The sequence below is a fragment of the Dermacentor albipictus genome, chromosome 6, assembly GCF_038994185.2.
Source record: "Dermacentor albipictus isolate Rhodes 1998 colony chromosome 6, USDA_Dalb.pri_finalv2, whole genome shotgun sequence".
Lineage (NCBI taxonomy): Eukaryota > Metazoa > Arthropoda > Arachnida > Ixodida > Ixodidae > Dermacentor > Dermacentor albipictus.
In genome coordinates, this window is record NC_091826.1 from 84,750,473 (window position 1) to 84,768,425 (window position 17,953).

General features: G+C 43.1%; 1 long non-coding RNA gene across 1 annotated transcript; it reads right to left on the reverse strand.

Moving 5' to 3' along the window:
• Positions 1-1,596: 1,596 nt before the first annotated feature.
• Positions 1,597-16,887, reverse strand: LOC135917442 (uncharacterized). Its single transcript, XR_011515283.1, has 4 exons — positions 16,776-16,887; positions 15,257-15,365; positions 6,971-7,030; positions 1,597-2,476 (listed from the first exon to the last, which is right to left on the reverse strand). It is a non-coding gene; the product is annotated as an uncharacterized lncRNA (long non-coding RNA).
• Between the last annotated feature and the right edge of the window lie 1,066 nt (positions 16,888-17,953).

The window sequence follows — 17,953 nt, forward strand, 5'->3', positions numbered from 1 at the left end:
TAGCGCCGGTACGTCAGCGGGACGTCAGGGATTTCAAAGTATGTTGTTGCATTTGGGCCACGTTGGCTGAATAAAGGCTCCCGAAACTTGCTATGTTTAATATTTGGTTCCTTTAGAACACAATGTAGTCAATCTCTACCGTTATATATAATTAGTAGGCCCTAGAAGATGCCATCAAAATCCATGACGTCACAGCCCCCAGGTGCGGGAACTTAAGTAGGCGTCGCCACCCGTATTTCGTTGTTGCGCTTTTTCTAGCTTACACTGTAAAAAAAATTTCTTCAGTTTACGGTCAAAGTTGTAGGTAAAACGTTGCCGGACACTTTTCCGTCAAATGAAAAACGGTGTTTCCGTAAAACGGACAGGCCGTAAAAATTATTTCCGTTAAATGGAAAACGGTGTTTCCGTAAAACGGACAGGCCGTAAAATTATTTCCGTTAAATGGAAAACGGTGTTTCCGTAGAACGGACAGGCCGTAAAATTATTTCCGTTAAATGGAAAACGGTGAGCTCCGTAGTTGTGATAACAGAATCGACCGTATTTTGCAAATAAGAAAAACGGTGAGTTCCGTAAAACGGAAATGCTGTAAATTGAGCCCCGTACTTGTGATTATAGTACATGACCGTACTTTGGTAATGAAGAAACGGGGACTTGAATGCTCGTGTTCTTGAGCCAAATTGTTTCGTTCATTGGAATAAGTTATTTTGGGCATTGAACCACCCAAGTCGTACATTAGAACGTGGATAACTTGCAACATCATTTAAGATATAGCTGGAAATGGGGCAGAAATCATAGCACACAGGAAATACACCAGACAGAACGTGCTGTGTTTGCATGTTTCCTCCTAGTGTAATTGTTTTCTACACCGCTTATTCTTCGTGTCAGTGTTGTCATGTTGCACTTGGGTTCTACACCTAACATGTACACAGCATACATACAGATTTGTGTTCGAGAAACAACAAGCCACTTGAATCTGAAAAAACCTGTGTTTATTCTGCTTTACTGAAAAAAGCAGTGTACGAGACCGGGCTAGTTGGTATTCCATGCTGAAGTGACCATCGCAAGAGTGAACGCAGGACACTAAAAAGGTGACAAGAACAGGTGCGAACTTCCAATTGGTGTTTATTACGAAAAGGCATGTATATATACTTTTGTGCACTTGATCATAATCAGTTACAAGAGCGCACTAAGGCCGCCCCAAGGCCTAAGGCGGCCTCCCACATACAGACCCCAGGTATGCAAATTCTTTAATGTCAACGCTAGGGATCGTTTGCTAACGCAGTTGCCTTAAGCGATATCTGCCCCCTCAATGATGGGCCTAGTGCTTTCTTGTGCGTTGCTTGCTATTATTTGTTTTTTCAGAGTGCATGACATTTGCATTGGGAGTTGTGGATTCCAAGGAAACCCTCTCTCCCTTTTGTACTTTTGTATTATGTTCCTGTAGTCTCATATTTAGGCACCTTCCCGTTTGTCCCACGTAACGCTGCCCACAGAAAGGAGGTGTGCTATTCACTACTCCCCCTGAGCATTTCGACGAAATTTTTTCTGTGAGCAATGTTGCATGAAATTGATTTTCTGCTGACAGGGCTCGTTTTGGCACATAACTGAGATAACTTGATGGGTGCGGGAAAAACGACCGAAACTCCCGCCCTTTGGCCTATTTTCTTTAGTTTATGCAAGATAGCGTAATGTATGGGATGACTGCTAGATTCCTGTGAACAGTATCACATAGGTGTAACTAAAGAAAATAGGCCAAAGGACTGCAGCCTTGGTCATTTCTTCCGCGCCCCGCAAGCTATCCAAGTTATGCGCCAAAACCAGCCCTGTCAGCAGACAATCAAAATCATGCAACATTGTGCACAGAAAGGGTTTCATCAAATGCTCAAGAGGAATAGTGTATAGCATACCTCCTTCCTGCAGGCAGCGTTACGTAGGACAAATGGGAAGTTCCCTAAACTTGAGACTACAGGAACATAATCGGAAAGTACAAAACGGGAAAGGAGGTTTCCTTGGAGTCCATTGCTGCCAATGCAAATGTCATCGACTGTTTGAAAAAACAGAAATAATAGCAAGCAGTGTGAAAGAAAACACTAGACTCATCATTGAGGCAGCGGCTATTGCACAATGCAACAGGGTTAACAAGCCATCCCTATAGCACTGACTGTTAAAGAATCTGAATATCTGGGGTCTGTATGCGGGAAGCCGCCTTAGGCCTTGGTGCGCTTGTTTATTTGTGATGACCATGTTGACTTGCACGATTGTAACAGATTATGATCAAGTGTGCAAGAGTACATATACATACCTTTTTGTAATGAACACCGGTTGGAAGTTTACGCCTGTCCTTGTCGCCTTTTTAGTGTCCCGTGTCCAGTTTTGCGCAAGTCCTTTCCGCATAGACACTAGAAATTGGCTGACTAGAGAAAGGATTGGTTGAGACTTGGAATGACTGGCTGCTTGCAGAGGCCTTCGGCTTTGCCTGAAAAGTAAGAAACACCAATCAATTAAGGCTGTTCAATTATTTACCATCATCATCACTACTGTTACTCAGATAAACAATGATTTCGTATTCACAACCGTCACTACAAGTGCTCTTGTCAAAAGAAATGGTTCAGACTCAGCCATGTTGGTATATATTCATTCGTAGCCTTATAGCATAAAAAGCTTCAGATAGAAAGGACCCAAGTCAATTGATGGTTTGCTTGGAAAAGTCAAAGATGTCACGTGCACATTACGACATTCGGAGATTACATCTCCCATATTTAGGTAGAGCTGCCATGGCCACATACTGCAGACCATAGTTTTCAACTTTCACTGCTCCATTAAACAACCTTGCAGATTTTACTGTTTCCCAAAACAATTAAGCACTCTTGAAACAAGCGCAAACCATGCATGTTGTTTACTTCCGACGCAGAACAAGCAAGCCAAAGATATTGCCCAGCTGACAGGCTGGTAGAATAGCGACAATACAAAAAAACCATGCTTGCACCACAACTGTGTCACAACAGCTGTCAGCCCCTTTCGGATATGGTTTGTTGTGTCACGGAAGAAGTATCAATGTGTAATATTCTTTTTACTCAAGCAGTGAAAATTGAAAGTTACGGTCGTGAATGCATCAACATACCCTTCCCATCTTCATAAAAAGTTATAATACTGCACTGTGTTCACCAAAAAATTTGCCCTTTTTGTAAAGAAGCCTGCAATTATGCCTGGACCCCATACATGGCTCTGGCAGGCAGTACTGTTTATTCTGTCCGTTTCTTGACTTCCAATCCCATAACGAAACAAATAATGCAACATATTTTTCTAGATTGCATTGCTTCATGCAAATGCGCTTAACTCGGGAAATTTCTGAAATGAATCAAGCCTCTCCTAAAAAATTTTAAAGTAGAGTAATTCATTAACATGCCTAAACATGAGCACTTCCCGTAGATTTTGAGAGCCAATGAGGACAGAGCTATTTGCTCAAATTTCTGCGACTCATGGCAACAGGATGGCCAAATTCCGTGCTGTTAGTAAATGCAAAGAAAAAAAACTTTGGTCAATTTGTGCAATGTTTCGTTCCAAAATTTTTCTTCTTTATACCGTAGTGGGGATACTCTGTGGTAATTAGTTGAAATTATTGCTATTGGCCTGCAGTCTGGTACAAAATATTTTTAAACCCGCAGCGACAACACTATTTCCTTCGGATCTATCCAAAATGCAGATTCGGCAAAATCCAGGAAAAATGCTTCTAACTAAACAGTTCATTCTATATTGTTTTTTGCAGAGACACCTTTTTTTTTCTTGGAAAACTAAGGTTAATTTCATTGTCGCCAGGTTTGGGCAGCAAAATAAACTTTTAAATCAAAATTAAAAGTGATCGCCAGGCATGTCCAGTTGAATTTATCTGAACATGCCCTACTGTCTGCAGTACACATGTTGCCACTTTAAAGGCCTGCAAGAAGGCACCAGTTATATTTTCTAGGGCAAGAAGGCAATGAAGTATGTTACTTAAGGCAGTTAGTCACAGGAGTCCTGGATCAGTAGAAGAAAATTTAAAGACTATAAATTGTTTAGAAGACTTAAGTCACACATTACTGAGTCACCGTCTATAGCTTACCATTAATCTTAAAAGTACCATCATTGCATTGTGATAAAACTAACCTACGAGAATGAAACCTGGCATGATAAAAATGGAGCTTGAGAATGAAGGTTTGCTCAACAAGCAACGGAACGACAAAAAATGATATGCATGATAAATTTTAAAAAGCCGCTGTTGAGGACGGTAGAGAACTAGGCACCATGAAGAAATTTGTAAATATGCAAGCATAGGATGGAGTCAGTTGGCGCAAGCCATATATATTTACAGATTACTAGGAAAGGCCTTCATCCCGCAGTGGACATAATGTATGTGAGAGCACTGCGCCCCTTTGATTATGCAGTCCCAGACTGTCCGCAAACCACCTGCGGCTTCTGGTCTGGCTAGCATTGACAGAAGGGCGAATCACAGTCATGTGATCCCGCTGCCTGGGACTGTCCGAGGTTTTGTTTGAAAGCACCGTGATTGGAGGTCGCTCTCCTGGCTGCTGTTGTCCGCTATTAGCTACTTAAATTATGGGGTTTTACGTGCCAAATCAACTTTCTGATTACGAGGCAAGCCGTAGTGGAGGACTCTGGAAATTTCGACCACCTGGGGTTCGTTAACGTGCACCTAGATCTAAGTACATGGGTGTTTTCATATTTTGCCCCCATTGATATGCGGCCACCGTGGACGGGATTCAATCCCGTGACCTCATGCTTTTAGCTACTTGTAGATTGCGCCCTACCCAGCAAATTCAGTAGCGTGGTCATCAAAATAATGCAGTCTCAGAGGCCATGTCACCGGCACAACCATAAAGCTTGCATAATGGAATCGCAGCCTGAGCACATTGAACACGTTAACAAAGCTCAGTTTACATCGTGCTCTCGCTCTTCGGGCCCCTTAACCGCTGTATTTAAGCCAGCTCATTCATTTCCTGTAAAATTTAAGCGTCATTGCCACACAAAAATAAGCAAAAGCACGGTTGTGCCAGATCACTGTTCACCCACAAAGCACAGGCCGATATCCTCAAAGCTCGTGAAACCGTCTACTAAAGGCCTGACGTGTGTCTAGGACAAAGCGCGTCTACACTCTCTACTAATCCTGCACATCCAAAAGCAAAATTTCGAATTTGGATAACAGAAGGGATCAGCACACATGACAACAGCAATCGGTGAAGCTCTGATTATACAGGTTGTCCCACGTAACTTGAGCCAAACAATAAAAATATGAAAGTGTGACGTAGCTCGACAGAACCAAGGTAATGTTGGCCGTCACTTGGAGATACTTGGATATTTTTTCATTCCACCAAAATAAATATTTCAACTTCGTTAATTAATCAACTTTTCAAATATTATAACTAGATTAGAAGTGTCCATGAGAAAATTGTAGAGCAACATGAAAAGCTCCCCATACAGCTTTGTGTTGTTCGAGACATGCTGCGTAGAAGTGTTTTTTCGAGAAAGAAGCTCGCGAATACACGCAAAGTGCTGCGAATGGACAGTCACGCAACAATTTAGTGTGTATTTGCAGGCTTCTTTCACGCTAGGAAAAACACTTATGTAGCATGTATTAATCATAATATTTGAGAATTTGATTAATTACCGAATACTAATTATTTAATCTGGCAAAATGAAAAAAAAATGAGTATCTCGAAGCGAGGGCAAACAACATTACCTTGGTTCTGTCCAGTTACGTGGCATTTGCATATTTTTAATGTTTGGCTCAAGTTACGTGAAACACCCTGTATGCCATGCCAGCTACCAGCATTAAATATCTACATGCAATATGACACGTTTCCTCGTCCACCAGTTTCACTCATCTGAAAAGCGAAATCTACCTGTTTACTATGCATATAGCAATGAGCATGACAGATTTCACGAAACACATCAAGAAAAGCAAGCATTTGCGCCTGATCACTCTGCTTTGTCTTAAAAAACACAAGGACTAAGGTTGCAGCAATTAGACCACTCATGAAAACCTCGCATTATGGCACACGAAGCATCGATTTAACAGAAGTGATAGCTGAGTGCATGATATTTGCTGTCTGGAACGCACAAAGTACACATAAACACACAGCCTCTTTTAAAACATGGCGTCAAGCCCGCGTGTACCTTTTTACGACAGCCGCCGTCTGCTAGCTACTTGCATATGTCAGAACAAATATCTGCTGACAGCTCTGAGAGTCCGCAGAGTCTGTAACTTCTGGTAAAACGAATGCGATACTGGCTGCTCTCGGACTGGTGGATGGGGCGTCCGAAGCTGATTGAGAAAATCGAATGCGGGACAGCAGTGCTAAGCAGTCCAGGACTGTCAAGGACTGATAATCGAAGAGGCCCACTAATGCTTTGTGTTCCTATCCTATGTAATCTCTTCATACTGGTCAGCTCAAGCTGCATGGCAAGGAAGCCCCTAGTTAGTGCTCTGAAGACAAGCCTCTTGCCCAAACATTGGCTATAGAGACGACCATCGTTCGGCAACTGTTGATCTGTTCATAGAAGTGAAAATTCCGCAACAAACTTTCGAATGAAGTAAGCAATATGATGATGAACTTGTTTCATAAAACTTCATAAGTACACCTGACCTTTGACTCACTTTTGCATGTAAGTAAATATTATGAAATTGTCGCTGTGAACAGTTGTCCCGACTGCTGTACACTTGTGATAAAAATTAACCGTATTTGAAAGTTTCTATAATTAGCCAGGAGAGCCGCACTTGCTGGATGGCCCATCATCTAATTTGGAAAAAAATTCAGCAGTGAGCAGCAATTGTATCACTAATGACCTTGAACATCTTTTATAATTATTAATTTGTAAACACCTGTTGTCGAACAGCCCACTTACTGAAGTTTTGAACACATTGTACACAATTATAGCACGTACTACACGAAATAAGATCTGTAATAGACCTTACCAAATACAATATTAGTGTGGCGGCAGGTCAAATGGCTCCTCAGCAATGCTTGCGTCCTTCCTGGGAGAACAAAAAACGACATTAGGCTTACACTGACAGCACCAAACCACATAATTTAGGTTGCAAACAAGCGCCCCAGAACATAGGAAGTTCTAATTAGATATGGTCAACCTGCTTAACCATGTCACAGACATTGAATGACAGAATGTACATTTATGGAGCCTCAACTCTATGAAATACATGCTAATACAAACATGCTAGTACACAGAATCAAATTGGATGCATGAAAATTCTCAGTAAACTTTTATTTCCTAGCAACCACAAGTTGCTCTTTGTGAAGTGCAACAAGTGAGTGTCTAACCTACACTAAGAAGGTGGAAAATTCGGGATCATTTCTGGTGAATAACTAACCATATCTCTACCGGCACCCAGCAATACAAAGGTGAATTGTGAGCATTATATTGATTAAAGAAATAGTTCAGTGCTACCAAGCAAGTACAATAAATAAATTATTTCGAATTCATCTTCATGTCAGGCTAATCAAGTTAATTTTCTTTGGTTCACATGAGAGAATGGTTCGAAAAAAATATTGGAATCTATCAACAATGTTGAAGCAATTTTATGACAGCCTGCAGATAGCAGTTGTTGAAATAAGACCTGGGGCAGGGGGAGAAAAGACAAAGAAGTGTGATAAAACAAAATGGGGCCTGTGCTGTGCAGCTACTAAATGCAGTTTTATTAAAGTATGATGTGCAAAACAGCATATGTAAGAGATGCGAGACCCTCAGCTGGTATTTTGCAATGTTGTTACGGGAAATTGTTTCAAGGAGCATGACTCCTTAACCCTTCTAGGGTCAATGACGTAAATATACCGCACCGCGAAGTACAAAAATGGTCGATGCCGTATATTTACGGCGCTGTCTTAAGTTTAAAAAGCGCGACAATTTCCTAACCTTTTCTTTTCTGTTATGTGCTGCCACTATGTGGAAATACAGGGAATTTCTCTTGCACGCCTCACTCTCTCAGTTTTCGTTGCATGGTTTGTTTTAGCGCTAGTTTGCTCCTGCGCGTCTATGTACTACCGCTTGCGCATTGGCGTGCGCGCGGGCGGGTGGCGGTTTGGGTTTTGTTTTCGCGGGCGGTTTTGGCTTCTTGCGCTTGCAAAACTGATGGCTATCTCGTTACTAATCGCTCAAAAGGCTACTGCTTGTTTCTCGCTCATTTAGTGCTCGCAGGGGTGCGCATAGGAAGGATGCTGCCGTGCATGCGCTTCTGTTGCTCCTTTTTTTTTTGAGATTCGCAAAAACTAATTGCATCTGGCTGGCGATAAGATGAAGATTAGCGGAAGTTTGTACACGTTTTGCTTTTTTGATAGGCCCACAACCGCACAGTTTTCTTGAGTGCGTGCACCTACACAGTTCGATTATGCTATGGATGTACTATCATAAGCAATATGAAAGGGAACACAGGAACGTGTGGCAAACAGACTCGGAGCGATACGCGGATGGCGCTGTGAAAAATGAAGGGGGAAAGGAGAGCGCTCTTCCACTAACTGTTGGCACTCCCACCATGCTGGTACTTTTACAAAGGAGCAGCTTACGTCATGGATCGTCCGACAGCCGATAAGACGGTGAGATCGTCGCCAGTGACTTACACTGATTCACTTTCTTTTCTTTCATTCTCTTTTTTTCTTTGTGCAACCGCTTGATAGTACTCTGAGAAAAAGTTTGCCCTGTATTTCAAACCGATTCTTTATTTGAATAGACGCACTCAGTTGTCTGTGGCACCTCGAACAGCGGCGACGCTCGAACCAATGACGACAGAGGAATAGAATACAGAAATTTTTTTTAAAAAGAACATTGACAAGCTGTTTCTCGCGCGACTTTGTTGCATGAAGTTCGTTCAGAAAAATTCACGTCGCACACTGCAGTGGCCCACGCAGAGCAGTCAACTCTGAATTTGTAACCTCAAGATGCCTCGAGTGCCTTTTAAAGAACGGGAAGACATAATAGAAATGTCTAAAAGAGGTTATACACAGCGCAATATTGCTCTCGTGACAAGCCGCCCATTGAAAACGGTCAACCGGATTATCCAGGCTTACCGAGACGAAGGACGCATAAACGATGCGCCGCACCGCACACGACCTCGATCGATAACGAACGACCAAGACCTTTGCATCGTGGCTGCCGTCAGCGACAAACCATTTCAAAGTGCAAAGGACGTTCGAGGCGCTCTTGGCTTGAACAACTTGAGCGACAGCATGGTACGATGAAGGCTTAGAGAAGCAGGACTGCGAAGTCGCATCGCCGCACAGGAACCTCTCCTCACCGCAACCAACAAAGCGGCTCGCCTGAGGTTCGCTACTGAACACCGCAGCTGGAGCGAGAGTGGGTAGAAGTGTGTAGTTTTTTCTGATGAGTCCATGTTCTCGAGCCGCTGGGACCAACGAAAGAGAGTGTGGTGGACCGCAAACACACACTTTAGTCCGCAGAATATCCAGGAGGTGGCCGCCAGTGGACGTGTGTCTGTGAACATCTGGGGGGCGATTTCCCACGCAGGCCTAGGCCCACTGGCGAGAATTGATGGGAGGTTCACCAGTGCTGCGTATTGCACTCTGCTCGAGCATCAGATGATCCCTTATGTGTTGAACAGGCCGCACCCAGATGGGTGTTATTTTTTTCCAGCAGGACTTGTCTCCCATTCACACATCGAAGGACGTGGCGCGCCTTTTGGAAGAGCGAGGGGTAATGCAACTTCAGTGGTGCGCGAAGGGTGCCGACATGAACATTATAGAGCACGTTTGGGGCCATATGAAAGTGAACCTTTCGAAGAGCTCACTACAATTGGCGAACTCCGACCAACTATGGGAAGCAATAGAACATGAGTGGAAGCACCTTCAGCATGATACCGCATTCATCGAGGCTCTCTACGCGTCTTTGCCTCAAAGAATGGAGGCCATCGTTCAAGTCGACGGTGGCATGACGCATTATTAGGCCACCAACGAACAACACAAAAGACGAGGATAAGCTGCGATAACGTTATTGCCTTATTTCATTTGCTTCAATATCTTTTTAATATTCGGCAAGTGCCAATAAACTAACTTGGAACGCACCCTTAAAGACCATATTTTCCCGGTTTAGAAGATTTACCATAAATCAATATCGAAGTCTGGAACAGTGCTATCTTTTGTAATAATTCAACGCAAAAGGTTACCAGTGATGCAATATTGAACAGTGTTCTGGCGATGCGAAATTCCGCACTTTGCAGACACATGGCAGGAGTGCGAACAGCTGTTAGAACAGCATCCCCCTTTCCACTTTGTTTCCGATGGTCGCCGCTGCGTATCACCCATACAGCTGGGTCTGAGGGTGTTTTCGATGCGTTCCTGTGTTCCTTTTCATATTGCTCGTAATAGTACATATTAGTGTAAGAGCAGGAACATTTGAGTCTTGCAAGGTATTCTCGTGTGCACATTTTCAAAGCTTTGAACTATAACAATGTATCTATCAAATTTTTTACTCTTATAGGTTTATTTCTTTTTTTATTATTGTTATTCATTAATACAGAGTACATATGTACCAACACAAAATAATTTTTTTCTCGCTTTACGGACACCCTAGAAAAATTACGGTCAATTTTTTTCGAAACAAGTTTCTAAGAATTGGAATCTGCAATAAAAAAAATCGAACCGGGGCGGTCGAATATGGTGAAAAAGATCGACCCTCAAAGCGTTAATTATATTCATGCAATCTTTAGAAACGGATGGCATAAAGGACACACTTGTTGACAGTTTCATAGCGAGTCATGAGCACGATGCACGCGGGAGTTAAATGAGCATCTTTAAAAAATGCTCTAGAAACTTGCAAAAAGCAAGTTGAAAGCAAGTTTCTATAACCTCTCACAACACCGAGCTTCACCTACAAGTGTTGTAACATTTCCTTGCAACGTGCAGCACTGTTTTTACAGACCTAGTTTGAATCACTGTGTCACAAGCAGTGGAAACAAAAGTGCATAAGTGCTAAACAAGCACATATGATGCCCTACTCCTACTGCACAGACACATTTATCTACACCAACACATGTAGACGGATTATGTCATCCATTTGGTAGCTTCTGATCATGTTCCAAAGCATGAATCTCATAACTGCAAATTCTATAAGAATGTGACACCAACTGATTACTTGGGGACAACACGAAAAGACTGGAGAAGGCCAAACAACACGAGCGCAGGCTAAGACTTTTGGTTAATTGCACACACACACACACACGCACACACACACACGCACACACAAATAAATATTAGTCCTATTTGTCCTGCCTAGTTGCAGCTGCAGGACAGCGGGATGTTGTAAACAACCACACACTTGAACTGCTGCATGTACCTCTTGCTACACTTTGTGTCAAGGCCTGGTCTGATTCACCTTTTTGAACCCAGATTGCTTGACGTGACAAATAAATGTTCTAGCTCTCCCAACAGTCTTTTTGAGACTATGGCTGACCTTCTGAATGTGATCTAACAGTGGTCACACAACTGTAGGCCAATGTTAGACCTGGGTATAGAAGTTCTCCTCGACTTGTTGAGGATGCTATTTCGTGCTTCTGTGACAGAGCTTCACAGCCGAACAGTGCGCTGATGCGAAAGGCAGAATTCCCTCCTTAAATGATGGGGCATAGATGCAGCGCACATGACACTCACCAAAGAAAACGGTCAAGAAATGGAAGATCACTGTCTAGTGGTAGTTTTCCAGTAGAACACGTTGTGGGGCTACTTGGTGCAGAGCTTTCAGAAGATGAAGCGCCAACAGAGACAACACAGTAAGAAAGAACAAAGACAGGACAAGGCGCTACTTGCAACTGTTTATTGAGGTCAAAAGCAGCTGAATATGTAGCCGTGGGGAGAAGGGGAAGAAAAAAACAGAAGCATTGCTTGTGTGAAGGCACACGCGCGAGAACACAGAAGATGAAGGGAATCATAAGATTAGCCAAAATCTAAAACTTATCTGAAAACATGCATTCACTTGTGTAAATATTCAGACACAGGCATGCTGACACAGGCATCCCCTCTATTCTTAACCTGGTTGGCCTCCAACAGTTCATGTGCCACAGTGTATTTGCTTTTAAGCACGATCGTTGTATCATGAAGCCTTGCTTCACATACTTGCTTATTCTCATTCTTGCAGGCCTTGCAATGAAGTGGCAAGTTTGAGCCATAACTATTTTTCAGCGAAAGCTTGTGCTCCCACAGGTGTTCACTAATACATCGGCCAGTTTGCCCGATATACTCTTTCCCACACTTCCACGGTATACGACCGCTTCTTCACAGTTCACAAAAGGATTTGTATGTTTAATAGAACACTCTACTTTTAGAGTCATGAGATCCAATCAGGCGGCACAAAGTAGCAAGCTTTCGGGGCGCAGCAAAAACCACAGGAATTTTATATATTGCGGTGACGTGTTTAAGATTACGCGCCACTTCGTGAGAATACGGTATCGCCACTGGATACGGCAAAAATTCCTTGTGGGCACGAGGTCGGTATACCGACCCTGCAATTAATTGTTGCAGTATAAGTCTATGCACTCCAAGACTGTTAAACGTGCGATTGCCACTATGTGCCTTGAATTTACCCTTAAAGAATTGTGCTGTCATAAGGCACACAAAACCTTTGACGAACAGATTTTGAAGTTGAAGAAAGCTGGCTTTCCTTGTTTGGTTTTGAGCAAAGTTTCGGAGGCGTTGTTGAAGAAGGTGCATAAAGAAAGAAACTGAAGCAGTGAAGAACGTCAAACATTGGAAAAGAAAGCTAAACCAGTGGTGATATCGTATTCTCACAAAGCAGCGCATAATATTACACGTCATCGTGAAATACAAAATTTCTGTGGTTTCTTCCGAGCCCCAAAAACTTGCTACTTTGTGCCGTCTGATTGGATATGATGACTAAGAAAGTAGAGTGTTCTAATAAACACACAAAACCTTTTGTGAAGTACGGAGAAGGGGTCGTATACTGCATACCGCTAAAGTGTGGGAAGGAGTAAACCGGACAAACTGGCCGATGTATTAATGAATGCCTGCAGGAGCACAAGCTTTCACTCAAAAATGGTTATGGCTCAAGCTTCCTGCTTCATTGCAAGGCATGTGAGAATGAGAATAAGCAAGCACGTGAAGCAAGGCTTCCTGATACAACAATCATGTTTAAAAGCAAAGACACTGTGGCATGTGAACTTTTGGAGGCCAACCAGACTAAGAAAAGAGGGGACGCCTGTGTCGACACCCCATCTCCGACTGTTTACAGAAATGAACGCATGTTTTTAGATAAGTTTTAGATTTTGGTTAATCTTATGATTCCCTTCATATGCCTCTTCCATATTTTTGCACATGCGCATTCACTTAATCAGTGCTTTTTTTTTCTTCCCCCTCTCCCCATGGCTATATATTCAGTGCTTTTGACCTCAATAAACAGTTGCAAGTAGCACCTTGTCCTGTCTTTGTTCTTTCTGACTGTGCTGTCTCTGTTGGCACTTCATCCATTGAAATGTAGTTTTCCCCCTTCCATGAGCTCATCTAGCACTGTAGAGCAGACAGAAAACAAATCACTCAACCCATTTAGTAGGCTTACTTCACGTCATACAGGGTAGAAAGTTTCCAATGAAGCAGAATACCTTTACTACGCTGGTTCTTACAGCAGCTAGTGTTTTACGACTAGCTGACAGTGTTCTCGGCAGTGAAAAGTCGCAATTAAAGTGGTTGAGCAACTTTTTAATGTTTCCTACAAAGTGCCACGCATGTTCAAGTAAGCAAAACTACTACTGAAAGGCAAGCTCCACTATCTGGGCCTGAAGATTTTCTGTGGTGAGCATAGAGCTGGAGCTATTCCCTGCACTCAAAGGTGTTTCTACCTTTTCTATTGGCGCACCTGAACACTGAAGCATGTTGTTGCTGCAGGAACACCGGAGAGCACATTTAACACTTCGTACCACCTCGACGTGGAGGGGAGCCTCCATAACCAAGTACGTTTGCTTTCAACAGTGCGTTCGCACTGCCTTTTAGCATGCATTGCCAAGAAGCATTTAATGGAGTTGAATGTAGCTGACGTCTCAGGTCAGACAACTTCGAGAAAGCCAAGGCCTATGACTGCTATGCAATTTGTAAACAAAGGCAACCATCAATTCAAGCAAATTACTCGGAGAGTTGAAACTACCTTTTTATTTTCAGTGCCAAGCAATCTGGGCACGTACAAAATGCTAATCGGACCAGGGCAACACATGAAGTTTACATCAAAAAGTATGTGCTGGAGTTCATAGGTACTACGGTTGGTGCTGTTTGCAATATGCCACTGTCCTGCAGCCGCAATCATGTAGGACAAACCGGCCGACGACTCAAGGATTATCTTACAAAACATGCACAGACCCTTCACACAACATGGGGGAGCAACCTAGCTATTGATGCCGCTTTGTGCAGTTGTACACCAAATTTTTAGCAGTGAAGTATCTTCATGACACATTTTCATAGCAGACATAACTTTCAGAATAGCTCCCACTATGCTAGCGTGTCATCACTTAACCTGCTTGGCAAATTGAAGTATTCAGATCAACGTGCCGGAGCGTTCTGAATTGGGCTGCTTGTTGGTGCATGTTTAGAAGGGAACCGAACAGGGCTACAGACAGGACAAAGGGAATGCGTTGCTGTGTACAACGCTGTCACTTCGTACTGGCAGTAGCACTGTTCGTTCCCTTTTAAATATTCGTATCTTTTGGTCGCCTGACCACGCAACGCAGCTGCGAGCTCAGGCTATAATTTTACATTGTTACGTTGCCTTCCAATGTTGCACTTAATTACATCATCGCATACTCACATGTTATAGTTAGTTCAACACTAGCTCACAGTGAGCTTATTCGTGGCTAATCTTAGTTACCATGGAGCCATGACAGTGCTAACGATCAGTGTGCAGTGTTGTTGCATACTCATTAACCAACACTAGACAAACAGTTATTTTATTGGTGCGTGTTTTATCTGTTGCCTCAAGTCTTGAACTCTGGCACTATAAGCGTTTTTTAAACACCACTTATATGTGCAACCAAGTCAGGTATGAAACAATATCCCTTTCAAGTTGACGTGCTCATACTGTACCAATTTGTTGCCACAGGAAAACAAATCATCAATTATCCTTTGAATGCACCTGCAAAAATTACTCTACTTGCATAGGCCTCGTCATTCCACCAACATTTGCAATCACTGTCTAATAAGACTGCATATGCAAGACAGACATACAATAGAATGGCACAGCTTACCAGAACAAAGAGCACCACTACACAGACTGCTGTGGCACACTTTCTCAGGCCCGCTGGCTGAGAAATTGTGCACAAACCGGCACACAGACATCCTGCACTGGTGCAATAGCTGCAATTGAAGCAAATAATATCAGGTATTTTCAGACCGGTCGTCCACAGTAAAGCAAAAACATTTTCATATACAAATACTCTTGCACATATGCTTGTCACCGAATTACCGATTGGTGTGGTATCGCTTGGTGTCTTCTATTGTATCGTTCAACTCATTTAAAGAAAAGACTTCATGAAGCACCTTCTATTCGGCAAAACAGCAGACATTTTGCTCTACATAACTCACAACATGTATTTTAGAATAATTATTGTATTGATGCCTATTTGCTGAAAATTAGTCTACGCAATTAGAGACAGTCAGTATTAGAACCAGCCTTTAACATCAGTGTTGACACATCTTTTGATTTTTTTTATACCAGTTTGGAACATTTGTAACTTTGGATGTCCATTACACACTTTTGGGCACCGCTATTCTGTGTCAAGGTTACGTTAAAAATTACTTATCACATGTACTTGCTTTACAATTACGGCCGCAGATGGGCAAAATTTACGTGGCAATCCACTCCCAGATTACGTTAAATGCTGACGTATTGCGTCAGAACGTTGATAGTCAGCCTGGTAGCTGTATGAAGTAAAAACAAAACAAAAACAAAAATTCGCGAAACATCTGATGCCGATTACCAGCTAGCAAAATAATAAATTTCTTCTCCAGCGACCCTTAATGGGTATCACGCGGACACTTTCAAGTGCGATCGCGCACGATTGCTCGGGCTCGATTCCAAAGTGTTCCAAGGCACCGTGTTACACCAGTGTTACCTAACACTGCAGACCGCACGAGGTTACGGCAGCAAGCACGCTACACCGTCCATTCACTGTGATGTAGGGGCATCGCATGCAACATGCTCCATGAGGTCTTCATACACAAGCAGACTTTCAATTCCAGAAGCAGTCTTTCAATTACGGGTATGAACACAGCGATTATGCACGCCAAGCACACTGCGTCCTAAGCTTAAGGAAAAATAGAATTTCGCTGTGATGCAATGCGTCGCCGAATACGGCTAACATAGTGTTACAACGCGCCGTGAGAGATTGCTAAGGAGAACAGTAACTTCACTTTATTTTGGAATGCCAAGAACACATCACAACACATTGCAAAACTGGAATGCCAACGTCAGTAAACCAGCTGCCACATACAGCCGATAACGAACTGCTACAGACGACATCGTCGCTGATGTTGCATACGCGTCTCAATGTACTCGATATGAAATCAGCACAACAAACGCTACACCATTTATCACAGACTCGCAATGCCGCGGCTTTATCAATCCTTACGGCCAAGCGGGAATGTCGTTACAGGGCATTGACAGGGCATGCTCACACAACACAGTTGAGCCCGTCAGCGGCCATCGCGGTGCATTTCGCACGCGCGACGTGCACCAACAACAAAAAGGACACTTAAATCACTTACTTGCGTAGCAGTCCATCGTCGATTCCTTCTGATTCTCTCAGTGAAATCCCAAATGCAACAGGTCTACCACCACCACACACCGCCATTTCCAGCCACTGTCCACTCTGTACTGTTGCGGCGGAGAAATGCAACCCGTCGTGTAGAAGCGATGAAGGGTGGTAAGCAGCGCCACCACTAAAACCTCTTCCGTTTGTGTGTGCGTATTTACGATTCGCCTATTAATAATGTTCAAGCAGCGTTACCTATGGTGATATTATGTAACAGCTGGTAAACGTGGGCCGTGTCTTTTCTTTATATTCGTTGCGTGGTGATTTTTCGCTCTTAACATGCTCAGTTGCCCTCCACATGAAATTACGGACGGTTTTCCGTATTTCAAAAATAGAGCTCACGTCCGTTTTTTTACGTAGAATTCCGCCGTTTTTCATGAAACTGAACGGTCTACGTAATTTTTACGGCAGGTTTGACCGTAAAATTACGGAAATTTTTTACAGTGTACCAAACGTCTTATCGTCGTATGAGTGGTGTTTTTGGTGTTGTAGAACGGTAATTTACTGATGCGGAAGAAATCATTTTTCACTTTAGTGTCCCTTTAAAGACAACTGACTACCCCCCCCCCCCCCCCGCATTAACTGCCTCACTGAAAGACTGAATAAAGCAATGACATACCTGCTGTTTAGTTACATGCACGCGAAGCACACGAACTATGATGAGATAAAATTTGTGTATAACACGGCTACGTAAGAGACCATACGCTTCACGTCGGTATTTGTTCACGGTATTAGTGAACTACAGATGATGCAAGGAGCAGTGCTCCCCCTGAGACGACACTGATCTGGTCGCCTCAGACATCGTACTTTTCGCGGTTCCAGCGGAGAAAGCACGTCAACTGGCTAGCATGTAAACATAAACTGAAGCAACAGTTTCATCAAGTTTCACCTGCTCAACTGACAAGTGCACAACCTACCAGGGGTGCAAGGTTTCGGTTTGTACTTCCGTCCAGCGTAACTATCTCCTCGAGAAACTTCTAAGCTGGTACTTCGCACTCAACAAGGTGTTCAAACGGGCAAGTAGTGGCGTTTACGTGAACAAGATAGGGTGCGCACCACATCGAATTTTTATAGAATCGTTTCCATGTAAGCGGTGATAAGGCATCAAGAAGGCGAATCACATTGATGCGA